The sequence below is a fragment of the Ovis canadensis genome, chromosome 16, assembly GCF_042477335.2.
Source record: "Ovis canadensis isolate MfBH-ARS-UI-01 breed Bighorn chromosome 16, ARS-UI_OviCan_v2, whole genome shotgun sequence".
NCBI lineage: Eukaryota > Metazoa > Chordata > Mammalia > Artiodactyla > Bovidae > Ovis > Ovis canadensis.
The window spans coordinates 64,018,016-64,043,217 of record NC_091260.1 but is presented as its reverse complement, the minus strand read 5'-3'; the positions used below and the strand labels follow the sequence as shown (position 1 = coordinate 64,043,217).

Genomic DNA, 25,202 nt, shown 5'->3' with positions numbered 1-25,202 from the left:
AAAGATAACTTATTACTGTTGATACTAATCTTGCTTAACTGACTAAAATAGTGTTTGTCTAAACTCTATACTGTAATGTGACTTCTGTTTTCCCTTCTATACTGTGCCCAACAGAAACAAGACACTGAATGCAGTCCATGCTCGAAGGGTAGGAAGTTCACCTCCTCAAGAGAGAAATATCTACAAAATATATTTGGAAATCTTCCGCAAGAAAGATTTGTCTATGCTCCCATTTGTTTGTGTTCATTCCTTCATACAGTAATTTATGCATATTGGCATAAACTCATGGATATTTATTTTGTGTTTGTTTTATAATTTAAAACTAAACTATCTTTTTTGTTGCTCAAATGTTTCCAGCTTTGGTCTTCACAAGTTCTTTCACTTGACTTTGTATCCTTTAGACTTACCACATTCATTTGTTGATTGAGCTTACAATGTCAGATTCCCTCCTCACATTCTGATATGACAAGATAGCCTTATGCTAATATTATATGCCCTAGACTCAGCAATATTTCAAGGATGCTGGATGATTTCACTGAAGAATAGTATAAAGAACCAAGATCTAAATACAAGATCTAAACACTTAGTATATGTAAATACCAAGATCTAAACATTTGCTTCTGGAACATTGTTGCTTCTAAATCTTCTCCTGAGACTGACCTGCAAAATAGGTTATTTATACTAAATTGTGTATACTCACATAACCATAATCGTTTCTAATGTTCACAAACATTATTTTTATACTGTTATCTCTGACTCTAATCCCATCATACATTTCAAATAAATAATATCTTGGACTTAATACATTAGTGAAACACAGCTTACATTTCTGTTTAAAATGTTTCTATTTGAGTAGTAGCAAGAGTGAATCTAAAAAGACTTCCTACCCAAGTCAGAAATACATGCCTTTATCAATGGCATTTTTCACAGAACTAAAACAAACAAACAAACTTTACAATTTGTATGGAAGCAGAAAAGACCCTGAAGAGCCAAAAAATCTTAAGAAAGAAAGGTGGAGATGGAGGAATCAACTTTACTGACTTGAGAGTATACTACAAAGCTACAGTCATCATGACTGTATGGTACTGGTACAAAAAGAGAAATATAGACCAATAGAACAAGATAGAGAGTTCAGAGATAAAACCACACACCTATGGGCACCTTATCTTTGACAAAGGAGGCAAAAAACTCAATGGAGAAAAGATAGTCTCTTCAGTAAGTATTGCTTGGAACACTGGACAGCAATGTGTAAATGAATGAAATTAGAACACTTCCTAACACCATATACAAAAATAAACTCAAAATGGGTTAAACATTTAAACACAGGCCAGAAATTGTAAAGCTCTTAGATGAAAACACAGGCAGTACACTCGTGCAAGATCATCTTTAACCTGTCTCCTAGATTAATGGAAATAAGAACAAAAATAAATAAATGGGGCCTAATTAAACTTAAAAGCTTTTCATAGCAAAGGAAACTATAATCAAGACAACCCTCAGGGTGGAAGAACATCATTGCAACTGAAGCAAATGACAGAGAACTAATCTCCAAAATATATAAGCAGCTCGTATAGCTCATTATCAGAAAAACAGACAACTCAATGAAAAATGTGGGCAAAAGACTTAAACAGACATTTCTCCAAAGTATACATATGGATGACCAGTAAACACATGAAAAAATGCTCAGCATCATTATTAGAGAAATGTACATTAAAACTATAATGAGATATCACCTCACACCAATTAGAATGCCATCACCAAAAAATCTACAAACAATAAGTGCTGGAGAGGATGTGGAAAAAGTGTAAATTGATACAGCCACTATGAAGACTAGTATGGATATTCCTTTAAAAACTAGGAATAAAATTGCCATGTGACCTGGCAATTCCACCACTGGGCATATACCCTAAGAAAACAATTCAAAAAGACACACGAACCACAATGTTCACTGCAGCATTATTTACAAGAGTGAGGACAGGAAGCAACCTAGATATCCATCGACAGATGTTTGGATAAAGGAGAAGTGGTATATATACACAGTGGAATATTATTCATAGAAAGGAATAAAATTAGGTCAATTGTAGTGATGTGGATGAGCCTAGAGCCTGTTATATAGAGTAAGGAAAATCAGAAAGAAAAAAAACAAATACTGTATATCAACACATATGTATGGAATCTAGCAAGAGTATTGATGAACCTATTTTCAGAGAAGTAATGGAGGTGCTAATGTGGAGAATGGACTTGTGGACATGGTAGGGGAAAGAGAGGGTAGGGCAAGTTGAGAAAGTAGCACTAACATATATGAACTATAATGTGTAAAATAGATAACTAGCAGGAAGCTGCTGTACAATAGAGGGAGCCAGCCTGGCACTCTGTGATCACCTAGAGGGGTGAGATTGGAGGCAGGAGGGAGGCTCTATAGGGAAGGGATAAATATATAATGCTCCAATTAAAAAAGAAAACGCATGCCTGTTATCTGATTCTGAAGACTCTTTCGGAAAGTTCATAAACTTTTATTATTATTCATTCCTATTAAAGATTTGCATGTTGGAAAAGAAAAATAACCTTTAATACTGTGTGCATACAACCACAGCTGCCTGATTGCTTTTTTTTGTCAAGTGTAATACACTGAAAAAATTAAAAGAGAAAAAGGAAATATAGATTACTTATTAACTAATATATTTCTTCTGTTGCTATTACTATCTTTTATATGATTAAGTTTTCATCAAAGGATAAAAAGTCTGATATATCAAATTTACCTATATAAGAAATATTATTTTAATGAATTTTAAAAGAGTGAATACTAGTATATAAAAGTTAGTCATTATAAGTAAATGGCAATCAAAATACTTAGAAGTGTTTGTCATCTTTTCTATCAAAATATTGAGTGGAAAATATGTATAATAGACTAGACTGATAACCTGTACGATGTGACTGTTATTTTCTGATATTTACCAAAAGGGTCTTCTCAGCCAATGTTTTAGAAAGACAACATAGCTATTTGTACATAACTACATAATTAAGCCAACTGAGCAACTTCACTTTCACATTTCACTTTCATGCACTGGAGAAGGAAATGGCAACCCACTTCAGTGTTCTTGCCTAGAGAATCCTAGGAACAGGGAAGCCTGGTGGGCTGCCGTCTATGGGGTCGCACAGAGATCGACATGACTGAAGTGACTTAGCAGCAGCAACAGCAGCAGCACATGATTAAGCAACAGTTAGAACTGGACATGGAACAACAGACTGGTTCCAAATAGGAAAAGGAGTATGTCAAGGCTGTATATTGTCACCCTGCTTATTTAACGTATACGCAGAGTACATCATGAGAAACACTGGGCTGGAGGAAGCACAAGCTGGAATCAAGATTGCTGGGAGAAATATCAATAACCTCAGATATGCAGATGACACCACCCTTATGGCAGAAAGTGAAGAAGAACTGAAAAGCCTCGTGATGAAAGTGAAAGAGGAGAGTAAAAAAGTTGGCTTAAAGCTCAACATTCAGAAAACTAAGAATATGGTAACTGGTCCCATCACTTCATGGGAAATAGATGGGGAAACAGTGGAAACAGTGACTGACTTTATTTTTCTGGGCTCCAAAATCACTGCAGATGGTGATTGCAGCCATGAAATTAAAAGACACTTACTCCTTGGAAGGAAAGTTATGACCAACCTAGATAGCATATTCAAAAGCAGAGACATTACTTTGCCAACAAAGGTCCATCTAGTCAAGGCTATGGTTTTTCCAGTGGTCATGTATGGATGTGAGAGTTGGACTATAAAGAAAGCTGAGTGCCAAAGAATTGATGCGTTTGAACTGTGGTGTTGGAGAAGACTCTTGAGAGTCCCTTGGACTACGGACTACAAGGAGATCCAACCAATCCACCCTAAGGGAGATCAGTCCTGGGTGTTCATTGGAAGGACTGATGTTGAAGCTGAAACTCCAATACTTTGGCCACCTGATGCGAAGAGCTGAGTCATTTGAAAAGACCCTGATGCTGGGAAAGATTGAGGGCAGGAGGAGAAGGAGATGACAGAAGATGAGATAGTTGGATGGCATCACTGACTCGATGGACATGGGTTCGGGTGGACTCCGGGAGTCGGTGATGGACAGGGAGGCCTGGTGTGCTGCGGTTCATGGGGTCGCAAAGAGTTTAACACGACTGAGCGACTGAACTGAACTAAAGTGAACAGTGAAATATCTGGCAGCTACACATGAAAAAGAAAAAAAGGACCATTCTTTGGTTTCATTATGGGTACAGGAAAATATATTACCCTGGTTTGGTTAATTGCTTATTGTTCATTTCTGTGGTCTATCTCTTAGAGGCTACATTGCATTATTTGTGGGATGGATAATCAGACTTGCTTTCTTACCACTTTCCTTTTCACCAGAGTATATTCTTTTCAATTTTTCTTCATTCTGGACGTTGGAAGAGGAAAGGAGACCATGTGTTTTATGTTCCTAATATGCTTCTAGTAACATAACTCTCAGCTTCCCAGGCAGCAAAGTGGTAAAGAATCTGCCTGCCAATGTAGGAGAAGCAAGAGACACTGGTTCTATCCCTAGGTCAGGAAGATTTCCTGGAGTAGGAAATGGCATCTTGCTCCAGTATTGTTGCCTGGAAAATTCTATGAACAGAGGAACCTGGCAGGCTACAGTCAATGGGGTCACAGAAGTTAGACATGACTGAGCACACACACTACCCACCACCAACATAGATCTCATTAGAAAGAAAAATCCCTATAGGAATACATATTGTTTCTACTTTTATCTATTAGCATGTTGAACTTTATCTGTGTTTGTGACTTAATGGGCAATCAAATTGGAGAACTTGAATCATTGATAGACTTTAATATTTTTATTTTAATATTTAAAGGTATTTTATCATATATACATATTAATTGCATATTTAAACTCATCTTTTTTGTTAGTCTCTTGGGAGTTCAGAGGTTGGCATAGAAATGTTTAATATTGTGTTCTTTGAATGCGAGAAGTAAAAAGTAGGAGCAATATTAAAATTTTGGAGCCCATACTTAAGATCAGATCTTTGACAAACAGTGTAGAAAGGACATGTAACATTTATCCTCAATCAATTTCCAGATGGATGGGAAACATAGTTGATTTTATAGCATGCTACAAAGTGAGAGAGACTCTTCATGAATAAATAAGAATGTTAACTATGGCAATGGTGACTGATACCATTGTGAAACTGTTTTTCTAGCAATATTAGTTGGTCACCTGGAGCAGGAGTCAGTCAACTTTTCTGTAATGAGCCGGATGTTAAGCATTTTAGAATTCACAAGCCACGGTCTCTGTCCCAACTGTCACAGTATGGACTCATCTGTATGATCTATTCATCAAAATCTAAGCACGTAAGACACAACCAAATTCACTGTCCTTCATGAAAAGAAAGACAGAATTTATAGTCTAATATTGCTTATTAGGTTGGAAAGATACCCTGGAGAAGAAAATAGCTATCCATTCCAGTATTCTTGCCTGGAGAATCCCATGGACATAGGAGCCTTGTGGGCTACAGTCCAGGGGTCACAAAGAGTGGAACATGACTAAGCTACTAAGCACAGCACAGCATTGTTTATTAGTCACTATTAGCAATAAATAATGCAGTATGTTCCAGTCATTATGTACAGATATGAGAGTTAAACCATAAAGAAGGCTGAGTGCCAAAGAATTGATGCTCTCAAACTGTGGTGCTGGAGAGGACTCTTGAGTGTCCCTTGGACTGCAAGGAGATCAAACCAGTCAATCCTAAAGGAAATCAACCATAAATATTCATTGGAAGGACTGATGCTGAGACTGAAGCTCTAATACTTTGACCACGAGGAGCCAACTCATTGGTCCAACTCAAAGACCCTGATGCTGGGAAAGATTGAAGGCTAAAGGAGAAAAGGGTGATAGAGGATGAGATGGTTAGATAGTACCATGAACTCAGTAGACATGAATCTGAGCAAATTCTGGGAGATGGCAAAGGACAAGGATCCTTGTGTGCTGAAGTCCATGGATTCAGAAATAGTCGGGCCTGACTTGGTGACAGAAAACAACAACAACAATATTGTGTGCCCTTAATTGCATCAGGAAGGTACTACATTTCTCAAATGACTCCTGCTATCAACTATCTTGAGAAAGAAAGCTCTCATAATGACAGAGCCATTGCTTTAGAGTTATGATTACCATTTGAAGATGAATATGTATTAGATAAGCACTGTAGATTGTAGACCCTTTATGCATATTGCTCTGTGGTAATAAAACAACCACACTAGAGTAGAAGTGTTATCCCCAGGTTACAGATTAACAACTTGAAGCTCAGCATGAATGTATAAATTGATCAAGGTCACTCTTAACAGTAAATTAAACTAGAGCACCAAATATTGATTTCGGATCTGTCCAACTCAAAAGCCCATGCTCTCTTTTTTACATATGACTCCACTACATATGCTTTCTGTTACAGCTCTAGTCTATTTAAGATTGACTTGGGAAAATTACCCACTATTTGCAACTGCTGCAAATTTTGCTGAGCCCTCACCACTGGTCAGCTTTCGTTATATTTTGTCCCTTCTGTCCTCCAAATTTAGATGTTCTCCACCTTCTTAGTGAAGTGAAGCTGCCTTCTATTTATTGAACTGCAGGACTGTCTTACAGGAAACTGTACTACATTAGTATTTATTACATCTGATAGCACTGAAATGTTTTATTTTTACTTCCTTTTGCTCTTTACTTCCTTTCTACTTTCCTAAGCTAGCCTAAGCAAATTTTTGCATCTGTCTTTCCCCACCAGAGTTGTGCTTCACATATAACTTTGTTTCTCCTCTTCTGCTGGTTTCTAAGTGAAGTGAAAGTCGCTTGGTTGTGTCTGACTCTTTGCAAAACCTTGACTATATAGTTCATGAAATTCTCCAGGCCAGAATAATGGAGTAGGTAGTCTTTTCCTTCTCCAGGGGATCTTTCCAACCCAGGGACTGAACCCAGGTCTCCTGCATTTCAGGCAGATCCTTTAGCAGCTGACCCACCAGGAAAGCCCAAGAACACTGGAGTGGGTATCCCTTCTCCAGTGGATTTTTCTGACCCAGGAATCAAACCAGGGTCCCTGCATTGCAGGTGGATTCTTTACTAAGTGAGCTATCAGGGAAGCCCCTGGTTTCTAAACCCCAGCTTAAAAACATCCTGATCCTAATCCTCCAATCCCTCAAATATTCACTCTCCACTTATTTCACTGCAGAACTCTGAAAGAACAGTATATGTCCTTGACAAAATTTGCCACCCACTTATACAATGGATGCCTGGGTACTCTAACCAACTCTTTGTTCAGTTCAGTTCAGTTCAGTCACTCATTCATGTCTGACTCTTAGTGACCCATGGACTGTAGCACTCCAGGCTTCCCTGTCAATCAGCAACACCCAGAACTTACTCAAACTCATGTCCATTGAGTTCGTGATGTCATCCAACCATCTCATCCTGTCATCCCCTTCTCCTCCTGTCTTCAGTCTTTCCCAGCAACAGGTTCTTTTCCAGTGATTCTCTTCTTCACATCAGGTGACTGAAGTATTGGAGTTTCAGCTTCAGCATCAGTCCTTCCAAAGAATATTCAGGATGGATTTCCTTTAGGATGGACTGGTTGGAGTTCCTTGCAGTCTAAGAGAATCTCAAGAGTCTTCTCCAACACCTCTGCTCTAAAGCATCAATTCTTTGGTGCTCAGGTTCTTAATAGTCCAACTCTCACATTCATACATTACTGCTGGAAAAAACATTGCTTTGACTAGATGGACCCTTGTTGGAAAAGTAATGTCTCTGCTTTTTAAAATGTTGTCTAGGTTCATCATAACTTTTCTTCCAAGGAGCAAGCATTTTTTAATTTCATGGCTGCAGTCACAATCTGCAGTAATTTTGGAGCCCCCCAAAATAAAGTTTCTCACTGTTTCCCCATGTATTTCCCATGAAGTGATGGGACCAGATGCCATGATCTTAGTTTTCTGAATGTTGTTCCATGCTCAGTTCTAACTGTTGATTCTTCACCAGCTTACAGGTTTCTCAGAACACAGGTCAGGTGGTCTGGTATTTCAATCTCTTGAAGAATTTTCCATAATTTGTTGTGATCCACCCAGTCCAGGATGTCTGACTCTAGGTGAGTGATCACACCATTGTGATTCTCTGGATCATGATCTTTTTTGTATAGTTCTTCTATGTATTCTTGCCACCTCTTCTTAATATCTTCTGCTTCTGTTAGGTCCATATCATTTCTGTCCTTTATTGTGCCCATCTTTGCATGAAATGTTTCCTTGATATCTCTAAATTTCTTGAAGAGATCTCTAGTCTTTCCCATTGTATTGTTTTCCTCTATTTCTTTGCGTTGATCACTGAGGAAGACTTTCTTATATCTTTGTGCTATTCTTTGGAACTCTACATTCAAGTTGGTAAATCTTTCCTTTTCTCCTTAGTCTTTTGCATATTTTCTTTTCACAGCTATTTGTAAGGCCTCCTTAGACAACCATTTTGCCTTTCTGCATTTCTTTTTCTTGGGGATGGTCTTTATCACTGCCTCCTGTACAATGTCGTGAACCTCCGTCCATCATTCATCAGGCACTCTGTCTATCAGATCCAGTCCCTTAAATCTATTTCTCACTTCCACTGTATAATCATAAGAGATTTGATTTAGGTCATACCTGAACGGTGTAAGGTTTTCCCCACTTTCTTCAACTTAAGTCTGAATTTGGCAATAAGGAGTTCATGATCTGAGCCACAGTCAACCTCTGGTCTTGTTTTTGTTGACTGTACAGAACTTCTCCATCTTTGGTTGCAAAGCATATAATCAATCTGATTTCGGTGTTGACCATCTGGTAATGTCCATGTGCAGAGTCTTCTCTTGTGTTGTTGGAAGAGGGTGTTTGCTATGGCCAGTGCGTTCTCTAGGCAAAACTCTGTCTTTGGCCTGCTTCTTTCTGTATTGCAAGGCCAAATTTGCCTGTTACTCCAGGTGTCTCTTGACTTCCTACTTTTGCATTCCAGTTCCCTATAATGAGAAGGACATCTTTTTTGGGTGTTTGTTCTGAAAGGTCTTGTAGGTCTTCATAGAACAGTTCAACTTCAGCTTTGTCAGCATTACTGTTTGGGGCATAGACTTGGATTACTGTGATATTGGATGGTTTGCCTTGGAAATAGACAGAAATCATTCTGTAGTTTTTGAGATTGCATCCAAGTACTGCATTTCGGACTCTTTTGTGAACCACGATGGCTACTCCATTTCTTCTAAGGGATTCCTGTCCGCAGTAGTAGATAGAGTGGTCATCTGAGTTAAATTCACCCATTCCAGTCCATTTTAGTTTGCTGATTCCTAAAATGTTGGTGTTCACTTTTGCCATCTCGTTTGACCACTTCCAATTTGCCTTGATTCATGGACCTGACATTCCAGGTTCCTATGCAATATTGCTCTTTACAGCATCGGATCCTGCTTCTATCACCAGTCACATCCACAACTGGGTGTTGTTTTTGCTTTGGCTCCAACTCTTCATTCTTTCTGGAGTTATTTCTCCACTGATCTCCTGTAGCATATTGGGCACCTACTGACCTGGGGTGGGGTGGGGGAGGGGGGCTTCATCTTTCACTGTGCTATCTTTTTGTCTTTCCATTCTGTTCATAGAGTTCTCAAGGCAAGGATACTGTAATGGTTTGTCATACCCTTCTTCAGTGGACTATTTTTTCAGAACTCTCCAACATGACCTGCCAGTCTTAGTTGGCCCTAAATAGCATGGCTCATAATTTCATTGAGTTAAGACAAGGCTGTAGTGCATGCGATCAGATTGGTTAGTATTCTGTGACCATGGTTTTCATTCTGTCTGTCCTCTGATGGAGAATGATAAGAGGCTGATGATGGGAGAGACTGACTGAGGGGGAAACTGGGTCTTGTTCTAACGAGTGGGGCCATGCTCAGTACATCTTTAATCCAATTTTCTATTGATGGACCTGGTTGTGTGCAACCTTACTTAGCTGAAATAGACCACTCAAGGGTTTCTGGCCATTCTGGAGAAAATCCCTCCTGATTGGCCTTAGAACTAGATACCAGGATCTCTCAGTGCCAATCCATGCTTTTAATTTCCCTCCTGACTTTTAAAACTTTTTATTTGTCTTTTTGCTTTTTCTTTCCCTGGATTCCTTCAGTTAGTGCCTCCTTTTAATTTCTGTTTTTCTTAAAGAAAGTGCCAGTGTTAAATTTATAGCATATTTTCTCTCTCTTCATATGCCTTCCCATAGGAATTTCACCTACTCTCATATATTGAAATATTATTTCAAACAGATTATATATCTATATCTGCTCTTTAAGCTCTGGATTATTTCCTTTCCATTTTCCACAGACTGTCTGATATCTCTCCATGAATATACCCAGAAAACCTGGGTTCAATCCCTGGGTTAGAAAGGTACCCTGGAGAAAGGAATGGCAACCTACTGCAGTATTCTTGCCTGGAGGAGTCCATGGACAGAGGAGCCTGGCAGGCTATGGTTCAGCGGGTCACAAACGTTGGGCATGACTGAGCAACTAACACAAAAGGTAATATGGGCTAAAACAAACTCACCCCATGCACATTCATGCAAAAAATCAGTATTTCTTTATCATCTATTGCTCAAATCTCAGAGTTGTCTTGAACTATTCCTCTTATTTATTTCTCTCTTATAACTTAGTTCTGCAGATATAAAACTGTCATATTCTATCTGAAATATGACTTATATTCAATACCTCTTTCCACTGCTGCAGATCAGTATTTACACCTCATTTTATGAATTGCTTTATAATTTTACAACTCCTAACTTTACTTACCACCTCAGGCCTTCAACTGATTGAATCAGGACCACCTATGGTAGGGAGGGCAATCTGCTTTATTCAATCTGCAGATTCAAATATTAATTTCACCCAGACACTCCCTCACAGACAGGCTCTGAACAATATTTGACCCACTACTGGGGCACTCCTGGACATAATCAAATTAACTGTGATAAAATTAATCATTACCATCCCCTTTTGACCAGGGCAAGACATTAGAGACATTGGCCATCTTTACCCAGTGGCAGCAGGCATTGGCATCAGGGAGGAAATTTTACTTTCTACTGCAAAAAGATTATGCTATTTCAGGATCTAAAAACAGAGGTCAGGAAGAAAGGGCTCTCTCCAGACCCATAGACTGCTGACTGCTAACCCAGTTCCTTGAAGAAAGTTCTGGACAGCAGCACACTGGGTTATAACGAAGATAAAACAAAACCCTAAAAGACTGAAATTAAACTGTTAGGATTCAAGTTCTCCATCTACCATAATAACTGACTATATTGATTTAGACTGTCGTCATTCCTGCTTCAAATAGTTAGCTATTAAGTTAAATACGTCAGTTTTAAGCAAAATCAAAACCACCAAAAAATAAACAACTTCTTTCTGAGAAACGCATCTTACAGGAATGGAATGAAACTGCAGTTTGAAAATAACTCATCTTTATTCCAGGAAATGGAATTGTGGGAAGAGATAGCATTAAGAAAATAATTATAAGAGTATATATATTTTTTTCATTTTTTCCTCATTCTGCTTTTTCATATATTTAACTTCCACATTAACCTGGATGAATTTTATATAGAGTCATTTGAAAGAAAAAAAAACAAAACAAAATTATCTTTAAAGAACATTAAAATATATTGGCTTCAGATGTTTTTAGAAGGGCAGAATTTAAAGATGTATAACATTTTACTAAAAGGATAGACATATTCTTTCCTTGAAGGAACTTGACCCAATAGAAATACCTGCCTCATTAAAATGCTCAGTTTGCTAAGTCTGAACTTTAAAGTGCAATTTCTTTTCAAGTGAAAAAAAAAAAAAGGCTGTATTTAACAGTTTAAATTGAACTTTTACAAAAATGACAGAATGGATTTCCTATGCCATCTTAAACTAACAGTCATGAAAATAAAAATACACTTTAAAATTCAAAGTTGTATCACCAGTAAGAGATAACTTTGTAATAACTATACCTTTTTAATAATATGTATACTTATGCAAATTAAGTAGTATATTACTTTTTTTAAATTTTAACTACTCTGTGTTAATCCATAGGTATATTAATTATTAAAGTGTCAAAGCAATTTTTATATTTTTTACTTCTGTACAGCTGCTATAAATCTCAACTAATTTTTTTGAAAATTATATTCCTTATTAGAGAACTTTAATATTTCTTCTGGAGTCTTTATTACATGTATCAACGCATTCACCTCATAAATGTTTTTGTGTTTGTGTGTGTTTTGGAAACTTTCCCAAAATAGTTAAATACTCCCTTCTTTATCATCTTTTGCTGCCCACTTCTTACCTTCAAAAGGAGTGAACATAATGTGCTAAAGACTAATATTATAATTTGATTTTATTTTCCTGTCAAATCACAAAATGGTCTGCAAAATCATTTTTGGAATGTCAGGTTTTTTAGTTGGGTAAGGATGGTTATACTTACAGATGCAATGATACCATCTTAGTGTTTATCTCTTTAACTCCTTTCATTATTTCATCTTATCTTCCTATAATCAAATGATACATTAGAAATAGCCTAGAAATTATGATTGAGTCCCTTCACTGCTCATCTGAAACTGTTACATTGTTAATAAGCTATACGCTAATACAAACTGTTTTTGGTGTTAAAAGAAAAGTTAAAATTAAATTTAAAAAGGACATTAGTTATTTTAATTAAATAAAAAATGAAAAGGGAAACATTTTTAAAAAGAATTACACTCTTTATTTTTAAATACTTTGAATTTGAATGTCTGTTGTAGCCATCATATTTATTAACCTGATCTACTGAATATTTGTCCTTTAAACCTCAGTGTATTCATCTGTAAAACACAGGATGTACCTGGTAGGAGGTGAATATCATTTTGTGTTTAGAATATTATTTCTCAGATGGCGCTAGTGGTAAAAAATCCACTTGCCTATGCACAGGATATAAGAGATGTGGGTTCAGTCCCTGGGTCAGGAAGATCCCCTGGAGAAGGGCATGGCAACCCACTCCAGTATTCTTGCCTGGAGAATCCAACGGACAGAGGAGCCTGGCTACAGTCCATAGGGTCACAAAGAGTTCGACATGACTGAAGCAACACAACACACGTGTGCATATTCTAATGCATAACAGATTGTGCAAAAATGTCTACAATATTAGTTATAATATTTTATTAAAATAATTATACCTATTATCCTGAGTTTCTATGATCAAATATATATGATCAAACACAAATACGGATAAGAGTAACCGCTCATATAAATCAGCATGGAGTGTAATAGGTTCAACAACCAACATTACAAATGTTAATTTTTTTAATTTTCAAAAATTTTATAATAGTCTAAAATAAAAGAACACTATAAGTACACTCAGGTATAAACATCTATGAATGTAACAAATTGCCTTAATTTTAAAGAAATTTTCAGTAATCTTCTACATTTTCTGTCTTAAAGAAATACTCAGAAATTTAAATATGAGAGCTAACCATAATGCTACAAATATGCTTATTTCTACTCCTTCCTGAAACACTAATAAGATGAATGTTAAACAAAAACATACACCTCAAAAATTATAACAGACAGAAAAGTAAACAGTAAAACTATGGCCTACTAGCGAGCGTCCCACGCGGAGCTGGTGGTAAAGAACCTGCCCGCCAATGCAGGAGAAATAAGAGACGTGAGTTCGATCCATGGGTCAGAAAAATCCTCTGGAGGCGGGCATAGCAACCCTCTCCAGTATTCTTGCATGGAGAATCCCATGGACAGGGGAGCCTGGTGGGCTGCAGACCAGTCCAGAGAGTGGCAAAGATTCAGACACAGCTGAAGCGACTTATCACATAGCACACACATAGCACAGAGATTTGGGGCAGTGATATAGGACTTAGAAACACTGAACAATAATGCTGAGGTTTCAGGTACAGATGCCAAGAGGAAGTCTAGTTCACACCAAAGAACTCATGAAAGATTCAGAAATGAAGGCTAGTGGTACTTGTGAATGTAAGAAGACACATAAGTATAAAAATAGGAAGACTGGCTGAAAGTCTGTATGAAAAGCAGCTAGACTCCAAATTCCCTGGGAGCATCTGTGTGAACAGGAAACAGCTTTCCTCCCGTCATGACTGACAGCATGAGACTTCACCACAGAGGGTCTCTGGATTCAGGGCTACCAGGCAAACTTGAGGATAAGGTTGCTTTCCCAGGAATGGGGTTAGGAGGCTCTCTGGAGTACTACGAAGTGTGCAAATGGGTCAGTAACTCAGGGACTATTCGAGACGAACCACATGGAGCTGTACAATAAGACAGAGGAATTAAGAGGAAGCAGAAAAAGGAGAGAACATGTTAACTGTGATACACTCAAACACATTTTGGCCAGATTTCTGACCCCCAGTTGTGCCCAATCACATGTGTAAATTCTCAAAGCTTCTTTGTTCCTATTAAAAGGATTTTATCTGTAAGACCATGGCACGTGTAGGAAGGCAGTTGCAGTCTGATTAGTCTTGTCCAACTCTTTAAACCACACAGACTATAGCCCACCAGGCTCTTCTATTCATGGGATTCTCCAGGCAAGAATACTGGAGTGGATTGCCATTCCCTTCTCCAGGGGATCTTCATGACCCAGGGATCAAATCCGGGTCTCCTGCATTGCAGGCTGATTCTTTAACCTTTGAGCCACTGAGGAAACCACCTGATTCACTTTGGGATAATTCTGATGATCAAATGATAGATATCTCATACTTCATTATGCTATGCGATAGTTTCAGAGTTTTTAATAAGAAAAAAATCAGCAATTTATGAAAAATCTGTTTTCAATCAATCTAGGATATACCAAATTTAAAAAAAAAAGATCTCCCAGGGCTTGAAAAAAATTTATTCAAGCTCTAATTCTGCTAATTTAAATTTCTGCTGAATTAAGGCTTGATTTAATTTCACCATGGGGAAGTACAGATATATCTTTGACTTTTAAATCTATGGTTTGCTAAGTTCTTCTTACATATAACTTTTTTGATGACTTCTGGTTTTACAGAGTGTCAGATATAAATTGACACTAATATGGTATAACTAAAACATGGAACTAATCCCCAAAAGTGTAAGAATTGATGGAAATTGTAAGGGTAATGCTTAAAAGTTCTTGCACCATTGTTACATTGATTGTGACTTATTTGTAACAAATGAACAGTCAAAATTTTTAGAATATCAAATGATAAACATACCATAGTCATTGCAGAGTACCACTATTTCATTCAATAATAAAAACAACTAAGGCAAATAACTTTTGTCAAGTCTCCTGCATTGCAGGCAGATTCTTTGTCACCTCATCCATCAAGCAAGCCCTTGTCAAAATGTACCTTTTTTTAATGAAGAAAGCACTGTGGTTTTGAAGACAAAAACTTCAAAATCAAGAGACCTGTTTTTTGTATATTCCTTATAGATTTGCTACTTGACCTTGAATAAATCATTAAGTCTATCAAGAAATTTGCTTCTCCAAGTACAAGTGGTGTGGTTAGATTTTATCCATGCTTTTTACTTAAGTAATTACTTCATTAAATAAACCCCATGTGGAAATTCCAACAAATAAAACAGATCAAAGCATATATCCCTCCCACTGAAATGAGGTTTGATAAAGAATTCAAGTATAATAGTCCCCATAGTTATTCCAAGGGTGTCTTGAGCAGAGTTGAAAACTGCTGTATTATTAAGATATTTCCAGAATTTTGAGAAAGAATAAAAATTCAGTAAAGCTTATGGGTTAAATATAAAGGAATTTTGGATGCTCATTTGTTAGGATAACATATATTTTTATGTATGTATGTAAATTTCAAAAGTATATATATATGATAAGTATATAAGTATATATATATACATATATATATATATATATACATACTTCTCATATTTGAAGTTTTAGAAGTTCTAGTCCTTGTTTAGGTGAAGCTTTCTTAGAATACATTGCATAAAATTTGCAATAAAAGCTCTTGCTTGACCAATTATACTTATGTTTTAAACATGTCTTGAACTATTAAAACTTTTTTTTTTATTGTGGATTTTAAGATTTCTGACAAAGCATTGACTACATGGTCCAACTATATGCTCTCACATCAAGGAGTAGAATCTAGTTTGTCTCGAAGACTCAATTTGATTGATAGGTTGCTATGGAAGTGATGCTCTGGGACTTCTGGACAGTACCTTAAGGAAAGCAACAGCCTCTGGTTCGTCTTGAAGATCTGCCGCCATGGTATGCTAGACTACTGAACAAGGAAACACCTTATGGAGACAGACAGACAGACAGACAGACAGACAGACAGACACTATGTGGAGAAGGAAAGGATTTCAGACCTGTGAGTGAAGACAGGACCCTACGAAACAGAAAATGCACACGATGGCCTCCTGCTATAATGGTAAAAATTGTAATTCTTATGTGAACTTGTTTAGATTAAGCCCAGATATCTGGCTAAACATTATTTCTGAGCATCTATGTGAGAGTTTCTGGAAGAGATTAGCAATTTTTTTTCTCAGTAGGGAGGGCTTAGTTTAAAAAATTAACTTTATTAAGGGATAATTGAGAAATATAATTAGTGTACAATGTGATGATATGATAGACATATATATTTTAGAATGATTACCTGATCAAGATAATCCATCACCTAGCATAGTTAACTTCCTTTTCCTTTCTTTTTTACTTTATGTGGTGGGAATGATTAAGATTTCAGCATCTCACCACCTCACAGATGTATGGAGAGAGTAACAAGGGTTGTGAAAATTATTAAATAAAAACCTTAAATTTGGTACTCTAAAGTGAAATAAAATTATACATTAATTTTAATTTTAAAATAAAATTTAAAATAGTTTAATCTTTAATTAATTTCTACACTAATTATAATTTTAAAATTATACATTATATAGGTAAGCCTCAGATGGTAATATGTTGTGATTCTCCAAGAGAAATATAAGCTTATATGTTCTCAGAAATTATTTTATCACACAGTGCTTTCTTACCAATTCTCCTACAGACAGTAGAGCATTATTAACTATCAAGAAGCAACAGTAAGAACTGGACATGGAACAACAGACTGGTTCCAAATAGGAAAAGGAGTACCTCAGGGCTGTATATTGCCACCCTGTTTATTTAACTTATATGTAGAGTACATCTTGTGAAATGCCAGGCTGGATGAAGAACAAGCTGGAATCAAGATTGCCAGAAGAAATAGCAATAACCTCAGATACACAGATAACATGACCCTTATGGTAGAAAGTGAAGAAGAACTAAAGAGCCTCTTGATGAAAGTGAAAGAGGAGAGTGAAAAAGTTGGCTTAAAGCTCAACATTCAGAAAACTAAGATTATGCCATCTGGCTCCATCACTTCATGGAAAATAGATGGGAAAACAATGGAAATAGTGAGAGACTTTATTTATTTATTTTTGGCTCCAAAATCACTGAAGATGGTGACTGCAGCCATGATATTAATAGACAGTTGCTCCTTGGAAGAAAAGTTATGACCAGCCTGCTGCTGCTGCTGTTAAGTCACTTCAGTCGTGTCTGACTCAGTGCGACCCCAGAGACGGAAGCCCAACAGGCTCCTCTATCCCTGGGATTCTCCAGGCAGGAATACTGGAGTGGGTTGCCATTTCCTTCTCCAATGCATGAAAGTGAAAAGTGAAAGTGAATTTGTTCAGTCGTGTCCGACTTGTAGTAACCCCATGGACTGCAGCCTACCAGGCTCCTCTGTCCATGGGATTTTCCAGGCAAGAGTACTGGAATGGGTTGCCATTGCCAGTCTAGACAGCATATTAAAAAGCAGAGATGTTGCTTTACCAACAAATGTCCGTCTAGTCAAAGCTATGGTTTTTCCAGTAGTCATGTATGGATGTGAGAGCTGGACTATAAAGAAAGCTGAGTGTTGAAAAATTGATGCTTTTGAACTGTGGTGTTGGAGAAGATTCTTGACTCCCTTGGACAACAAGGAGATCCATCACAAGATGTACTCTACATCGAAACCACTAAATCCATCCTAAAGGAAATCAGTCCTGAATATTCATTGGAAGGACTGATGTTGAAGCTGAAACTCCAATACTTTGGCCACGTGATGCGAAGAAGCAACTCATTGGAAAAGACTCATGTTGGGAAAGATTGAAGGCAGGAGGAGAAGGGGACAACAGAGGATGAGATGGGTGGATGGCATCATCGACACGATGGACATGAGCTTGAGTAGGCTCTGGGAGTTGATGATGGACAGGGAAGCCTGATGTGCTGCAGTCCATGGCGTTGTAAAGAGTCAGACACGACTGAGCACTGAACCGACTGACTGATGAGCTCCATGAATGTTAGCAAGTTTTGTCATTACCTAATCTTAGAGCACCGAAGAATTGATGCTTTTGAACTGTGGTGTTGGGGAAGACTCTTGAGAGTCCCTTGGACTGCAAGGAGATCCAACTAGTCCATTCTAAAGATCAACCCTGGGATTACTTTGGAAGGAATGATGCTAAAGCTGAAGCTCCAGTACTTTGGCCACCTCATGTGAAGAGTTGACTCATTGGAAAAGACTCTGATGCTGGGAGGGATTGCGGGCAGGAGAAGAAGGGGATGACAGAGGATGAGATGGCTGGATGGTATCACTGACTCAATGGACATGAGTCTGAGTGAACTCTGGGAGTTGGTGATGGGCAGGGAGGCCTGGCGTGCTGCGATTCATGGGGTCGCAAAGAGTTGGACACGACTGAGTGACTGAACTGAACTGAATCTTAGGCATTTCTATTTGCTATATACTGGATATGTTACTTTTACAGGTCCTAATGTAGTTATTTCCTTGTTAAGAATTGTGGTAGTGTATTATATCAGCCCACATCACTGACTGACTTAAAACTCTCTTTCTTAGAAATTCTATACAGTATATAAAATATCATATACTTAGAATTTAGAATGCATGCATAGCTAAGGCATAGGACTAAAACCACTCACCCAATGATCAAAAACTTTATTTATTTAGGGACTGTGGACTACTTTTTGTTTATTTACATTGCAGGTTATTTGCCTGAACTTTAAGATAAATATTCCAAAGCTTAGCTCAGGTCTGAGTCCACTTGACTGCACAAATACCTCTCCTTAGCTTTCTCTTTTTATGATTTTCCTGAAGTAAATGTCCTCTTGTGTGACCTATAGAAATAGCACTGCATTTTAAAAAGAATATTCAAAATTCATTAAAAAGATTAAAGCTCTAACCCTTGGGCTTTGACCTCATCAGTGCTGACATACTGAGGGCTTCTGTTTCCAAATCCTGTGGACTAAATAAGCACCTTTTATTATGACCTTGAGACACAAACATTTTCTTAGTGTGCTGTTAATAGAAAGTGAGTATTAGGGCAGGCTAAAACTTCTGGTAATAGGCACATCAAGCAAAACTTTAAAGGTAACAGGATTAAATATTGGTAAAGAAATGTTCTCTATATCCAATTGTCGCTGAGTTAGAATGTTGCTGCTAAACTGTGATGTTAGGAAGGCAACCACTAAAGATGACTTGAAGAGTACTGCTTGAACAGGAAAAAGAAACAAACTGAAACCCACTCCACTTGTTATAGTAGAAAGATAGCTCCAAATAAAAATAGTGTGTTTAACAAAACTCTAAGGCATTTATTAGGTAATGGCAACCCACCCCAGTATCCTTGCCTGGAGAATCCCAGGGATGGAGGAGACTGGTGCGCTGCTGTCTATCGGGTTGCATAGAGTCGGACACGACTGAAGCGACTTAGCAGCAGCAGAAGCAAGGAGTTTATTATGGTGGTATTACTTCTTATTAATAAAAATTTAAGAAAAGGCTAAGAATGTGTGCTTAGTTGTCTACAATTATCTAGACCTAGTGTATTGAAAAGACTCATTTGAAAAGACCCTGATGCTGGGAAAGATTGAAGGTGGGAAGAGAAGGGGACAACAGAGGATGAGATGGTTGGGTGGCATCACTGACTCAATGTACATGAGTTTGGGTACACTCTGGGAGTTGGTGATGGACAGGGAGGCCAGGCATGCTGCAGTCCATGGGGTCGCGAAGAGTCAGACACGACTGACCAACTGAACTGAACTGAGTATATTGGTCTGCTTGTGCTGCCATAGCATAGCAGCATAAAATCAATTATTTAAAAACAGAGATCTTTTTCTCACAGATCTGGATGCTGAGAGTCTAAAATCAAGGTGCTAACATCGTTAGTTTCTAGTGAGACCTCTCTTCCCAGTTTTTCCACACTCCTCTTCTTGCTGTGTTCTCACATAGTGGTGGGAGGGAGAAAGCTGTCTGCTGTCTTCTCTGACTAGGGCACTAATCCCATCAGACCAGGGCCACACCCTTGTCTAACTATCTACCACAAATCCCTTTGCCAAATATCATTATGTTGGGGAATTAAAGTTTCAATGTATGAATTTATGTGGACACAAGTATTCAGTCTACAACACCAGGATTTTATAACCATGGCTCTGTTACGAACTGGATGATCATTTCTTATGGATTGCCTTGTGTATTGTAAGCTGCTGAGCAGTATTCAGCAAGACAAACATCTGAGGCCTGGCTCATATTTCTTACTTTCATCTCTTCCAGTTCCTGTCAGTATACTCAGCAGCATGCCTCCACGGCTGTGATATGTTAAGAGACATGAAATTCCTCCTTTCTTCACCCCACCCCATAGGCTCACATTTGTTTTCCTCTCTCTGGCTTACCATCATCTCTACCCTCGTCTAAAATCCTGTATCACTTGCTGTTGCTATAAAATTGCAAAATCATGTCTGACTCTTTACGACCTCATGGACCATAGCCTACTAGGCTCCTCTGTCCATGGGATTTCCCAGGAAACAATAACTGAATTGGGTTGCTATTTCTTTCTCCAGGGGATCTTCCCTACCCAGGGATCGAACCCAAGTCTCCTATATCTCCTGCGGTGGTAGGTGGATTCTTTATCACTGAAGCACCTGGGAAGCCCTTTGAGTTATTGCAATGCTCTGTCAGGCATTCTACTCTCTTCAGTTTAATATCACTTCCCTAGAAACTCTCTTAACATTTTTTTTTGTTGTTGTTGTTGTTCCTCATGGAAATTCTCTCTTCAAAATCTCTTAACACAGATAGTATAGTCTCTATACTATAAACTCCAAACTTTCCTGATAGCCTTAATGGAGTATTTCTCAGCATCAGTACCACCAAAATATTGGGCTGGACAACTCTTTATTGCCTGAGGCTATGATGCACATTGTGGAGTGCTAAGCAGTAGCCCTGGACCCTACCCACTAGATGCCAGTGTACCAAAAATATATCTAGATGTTGTCGTATATGTTCAAGGTTGAAGAGGGCGCAAAATCACACCCATGTGAGAAATACTGGCTCAGAAAAGTACTTCTCAAACTACTTTTGTTGAAAGACCAGGTTGTTGTTTTTTTTTTTTAATTCCAATCTCCTTAAGACTGATAATTTTATAAAAACATATATACAACACTGATGCTCAGTTTATGTCTAGTATTTTCGGATATCAAAATGTTTGAGGAGTAGCCCTGGTACTTGTACATTAAAATGGAGCATCACAGATCTCTAGTCAGGACCTGTGCTAATCCATTATATAACAATGTATGCAGCAGCGTTAATAATATTACAACACAGAAGTAGAGAGAGATCCATATGCAGGTCTAAGCAGAGCTTGCACATAAGATGTCAAAGAGTGAGTTCTTTAGAAGAGCTAGCAATGCATGTGCATACTGATAATCTGTGTAAAACCAGAGCAGTGCCTGCTTATATATTCACACGTATTTCTTGAATGCATGGGTGAAAGAAAAGGTCACTTAGAAGTGTTCCTCCTTAAATCTATGAAAGTACGTGACTTCACTGCAAGACACTTTACCAAAGTGGGACCTTATAAGAACAGAGAGCATATCTGCACATTACCAAGAATGATGCTGAGCACACAGTGACTGCTCAATAAACATGTACCAAGTTAGTATCTTCTTAATTTCCTTTTATCTGTGTTGCCAGTTAATAAATGAATGAATGATTGAATAAAGGACTAATTACATATGAGATTTTCCTGAAAATGGTGGTAAAAAAGCTTCCTGGCACAGGTGGCACAGCAGACAAACCCTTTTGCTTGTCCACAAGGTTTACACCAACAAGATAATGTATTGTGGGACTTCCCTGGTGGTCAGGTGGCTGACTCCACACTCCCAATGCAGAGGGCCCAAGTTTGATCTCTAGTTAGGGAACTAGATCCCACATGCCACAATTCAATATCCTGCATGCCACAGCAAAGATTGAACATCCTGTGTGCTACAATTAATTCCTGGTGCAACCAAATGAATATATATATATATATATATATACACACATATATATATATTTAAAGATGATATATTGTATGAAAATATACATTAGAAGTTGGTGTAAATACGTGATATTTACACATCAAGATACAGATAAATGGCCAAGTAAATGGAGAGATGCCAACATTCAATTCCAGGAAGAGTTTGCTCATTTGGCCTTGAGGGTATACATAAAAGTCTGGATGAGTGAGTGAGTGGGCTGTGTGTATGTAATCTGTATAGAAGTCCTACTTTCAAAGCTTCAAGTTGTACTGTTTAATCAAAGTAGCAAGGTTATAAAAAGCGTGTATCTTAAACAGAAACAAATCTTGGTTTCAAATGATTTTATGATGCCAGCTCAACAACTTGATCATATTGCTTGCCTTGTAGAATGTTAAGACAGCTATAAGACTGTTTTTCATTTACTCTCTTGGCTTGGATCCACTGTAGTTCTTGTAGCATTCTGTCAGCACTATCTTCCTATTGAATGTCAATGAGAAGGTCTACTGTGATTTCTTGTTTTTAATTCAATACTTCAAGTGAACAACAAAACGTGTGTATTCTGATTGACAGAGATAAATTATTTATTTTGTTACCAAAGAGCAATTTTATATTTTAATTATCATAATATCACACAATAAAGGCTCAGGTTGACTATGTCCCAAAATACATGTATATCTGTGTATATTCATATATATATATATATATATATATATGTGCTATGCATATATTATGTATATAATGTATATAATATGGATGAAGAGAGAGCAGGGGAGAATGTCTACATTATTTCATTAATTAAATATTATATTTAAGGGGATATTACACTAAATTGTTGAAATGATGATTTATAATTAACTCCAAATATGCCATTTTAAAAGGGCTTTTTACTTTATTTTTTGGCAATTTAAACTTTTCCATAGCATTATTAAATATTTAGAATAGAAGCCAGAAAAGGAAAAATATATCTATCACATTTTGAAAGCAAATGTCTTCACATTTAGTACTTGCATGTTATAAAGAACATCTGATCTATTTTTTTTTCACATAAATTACTATACGGTTTTAACAAAGAAAATAGTTTGAAAAGTTCCAAGCCTATCGTACTTTAGAAGTGTTTATATGCATTAAAAATACAGTGGTTCACACAGGATTACTTTTAGAAATTCTGTGAAATTAAAATATGAGTCCACCTACATTCAAATTCAAAGAATATATTTATTGTACAAAGCCAAGTTCACTCCTACAACCCTGGCATTTGCTCACCACCTTTTTCAAGAAAACTAACTTAATAGAAAGATTCAAATGTTATATATATATATATATATATATATATATATATATATATATATATATATTTTAAGTGAAGTGATAGTCCCCCGGTTTTGTCCAACACTTTGTGAACCCATGGACTGTAGCCTGCCAGGCTTCTCTATCCATGAAATTCTCCAGGCAAGAATACTGGAGTGGGGTACCATCACCTCCTCCAGGGCATCTTCCTCACCCAGGGATCAAACCCAGGTCTCCTGTATTGTAGGCAGATTCTTTATCACCTGTACCACCAGAGAAGCGTTAATTCTGTGAAGCAACATTATCATAGGTTGAGTGACATCAGTTATGTATGGATACATGTGCATGCATTTATATATATGGTGATTGTATTCAAAGGCTTAATGAATTATCCACACCTGTGCCTCATGATTTGCAGCCTCTAGATTTTTAAATACTTCTTGGTTGAGATGTAAAAATGAGCTCACTCTAACTGGCAGGATTACCTCAGTAAGGAAGCAACCGTTCAGTCTCCTGGTCTCCATGGGAAGTCATTTGTTTCCTGGCATTTAGGTTTGTATTTTTAGAAGTGACTAATAAGTCCTGGGTAAAAGCCATTTCTGCCAGGAGGATTAATTGTAGCTCTCATGCCCACTGAGCCATCAAATGTCCCACCTCCTGCCATGAGAAGACAATGGTGTCAGACACTTGAGTGACACTTCCCTTGTCAAAGCCCCATAAAGTCCCACCTGGACATGCAGCTGCTGCGGGGCTTTGGCAGTCTGCCAAACCCTTCATTTCACGCTTCTGCCTCTTAACTTGCACATGAAGTGTAAGATAAAGTGCTCAGCATTGGGCAAAATGATGTAAAGCTGTAGTATCTAAAATAGACATGATTTTAGGATTGGTAAGCTGCATGGTGTGAGATACCATGATTTTCCTGAAACTCCAAGATCTCCAACATAATGAGGGTGAAAATATTTGTTAAAGTATGATGTGAACTCCCTTCATGGCAAAACCTGATCAGAAAGAAGGGCACTGGAGAGTACCATCCAGTGGTACTGGAAAGACACTCGTTAGTAAGGTTGTTCATGGTTCCTGCAGAAAGGATAACATGTCACATGCCAGGGTTCCAACACACAGGCTAGTGGTGATGGTATGTCAAGTACCCTGTTTGTGCCCCATAATCATGGTAAGATTCCTCAAAGTCTGCTGCTGCTGCTGTGAGACCACAGAGACGGCAGCGAAACAGGCTCCCCCGTCCCTGGGATTCTCCAGGCAAGAACACTGGAGTGGGTTGCCATTTCCTTCTCCAATGCATGAAAGTGAAAAGTGAAAGTGAAGTCGCTCAGTCGTGCCTGACTCTTAGCGACCCCATTGACCGCAGCCTGTGAGGCTCCTCCGTCCATGGGATTTTCCAGGCAAGAATATTGGAGAGAGGTGCCATTGCCTTCTGCTCAAAGTCTGGGAATCTTTCAAAAAACCCACTTACCTTCAAAGGTAAAATGAGAGGCTGGAAACATAAACCTTAGAGAGAATCCTGGCCTCTAAAGTGACAAGTGGGTGAAATTAGAATTTAAGCTTTGGGACTTTTTCAA

At 37.8% G+C, this 25,202-nt stretch overlaps 1 protein-coding gene across 3 annotated transcripts in view; it reads right to left on the bottom strand.

The window, feature by feature from the left end:
- Positions 1–25,202, bottom strand: part of CDH12 (cadherin 12) — a 1,193,930-nt gene that overhangs the window by 799,297 nt on the left and 369,431 nt on the right. The gene's annotated exons all lie outside the window — the stretch shown is intronic.